Below are 1983 nucleotides of genomic sequence, written 5' to 3' on the forward strand. Positions count from 1 at the left end.
GTCAGGTGTTCTCTGTGTGTGTGTGTGTGTGTGTGTGTGTGTGTGTGTGTGTGTGTGTGTGTGTGTGTGTGTGTGTGATGGGCTTAAGGGGGAACACATCAAAAGAAGAAAATTTAAAACAAAGATCAAAGTTAATAAACTAATATGTTATTATTATTAATACATGTGGTACATGTAGTCTGCACATGAAGAGTCATACAGATGTTGGACCCTGTGGTCTGCACATGAAGACTCATACAGATGTTGGACTCTGTGGTCTGTACATGAAGACTCATACAGATGTTGGACTCTGTGGTCTGTACATGAAGACTCATACAGATGTTGGACTCTGTGGTCTGTACATGAAGACTCATACAGATGTTGGACTCTGTGGTCTGTACATGAAGACTCATACAGATGTTGGACTCTGTGGTCTGTACATGAAGACTCATACAGATGTTGGACTCTGTGGTCTGTACATGAAGACTCATACAGATGTTGGACTCTGTGGTCTGTACATGAAGACTCATACAGATGTTATACATACAGAAACCAAAAGCTCTGCACTCGGTCACCTTACTTCCTGCTCTGCTCCTGTTGTACTTATTCAGGCCACTAGAGGGCGTCGCCACCGTAGACGTAGGTATAGGTCATAGATACTAACTAGTTCATCGGGTACAACCTTCATCATCGGTGCACCTGAGTACCCCGTTACCCCCCCCACCCCCAGTCCTTCTTCCACTTGTCTTCAAACATGTGCGATCAATCAGCAGCAGAAGGATTAAAGAAGTGGAAGATTACTAATTGCATTGCTATTTGGAGAGTCCTGTTGGAGAGAGAGGGGGGGAGAGAGAGAGAGACAGAAAAAGACCAGAGAGAGAGAGAGAGAGAGAGAGAGAGAGAGAGACGCTATCACAGAAAACACTCAACTTCACTCTGTAAATCAGTCAAAATCAAAACTGTCACAGAGATGAAAAGAAACCAACTCACACTTGCGCACACACATACACACACACACACACACACATACACACACACACATACTTACACGTACACATACACACACAAACAGTACATACGTAAACACACACACACACACACACAGGAGGAAGCACCTTTCCTGCATATGTCCTGGCTTCCTCTCAAAACATGTTTTCTCACACACACACAGACACGTACACACACACACACACACACACACACACACACACACACCTCAATAAAACAGAGCAGCGATCCATCTCCTGTGATGACATCATCGAGGGATTGAGCCTCATAATGACTCTGAGAGGTTTGGACGGGACACACAACACCAGGAATTATCCCCGGCCGCCCACAACTGGAGAGACAAGACGTGATTGATGGACGGACGGACGGATGGACAGATGGACGGATGGATGTACGGGTGGACAGACGGACGGACGGATGGACGGACGGATGGACAGATTTAAGAAGAGAGGAAGAGTTGCTTGAAGAGGGAATAAAACAGGAAGTAATGAGAAGACGCAATGAGATGATGACATGATGATTTATTTTCTTTGCAGAGCCCCAGAGAGGAGAAAGGACGCTGACTAGAGTTCAAAGAAAAAGACAAGAGTGGACCAGATCACTGGGGGGTCCGGTCGGGACCAGACTCCTTTGACAAAAACATAAATTCGTTTTGAGACTCTGGATCCTTTGAAGAGAGCATGGCAGCGGCTTCAGGTCCCCGTCAAGCCTAGTCTCATCCACCATCCGTACATATTGATACGATTAGTTAAGCCCTGTAATGTGTTGCTGTGTGAGAGCGCTGGGGACCGCTTAGGGACCTGGTCTGGATCTGGTCGGGGTGGATGTTTTTGGGTTGGGAATTAAAGCACCAGAGAGCCGAGTTCGCTTCCCGAGGGAAAACAAAGTAAAACACGTGTTAACACCTCGGGAGTAGATAGACTATGCAACACCATCACTAACAGGGACGTTGTAGAGCGTCCTCTGGTGGACAGACTATGCAACGCCATCACTAAC

At 46.4% G+C, this 1983-nt stretch overlaps 1 protein-coding gene across 1 annotated transcript in view; it reads left to right on the top strand.

Annotated features, from left to right (window-relative positions):
* Window positions 1-1983, top strand: part of LOC117957211 — a 39233-nt gene that overhangs the window by 5798 nt on the left and 31452 nt on the right. The gene's annotated exons all lie outside the window — the stretch shown is intronic.

Source organism: Etheostoma cragini, chromosome 14, assembly GCF_013103735.1.
Source record: "Etheostoma cragini isolate CJK2018 chromosome 14, CSU_Ecrag_1.0, whole genome shotgun sequence".
Lineage (NCBI taxonomy): Eukaryota > Metazoa > Chordata > Actinopteri > Perciformes > Percidae > Etheostoma > Etheostoma cragini.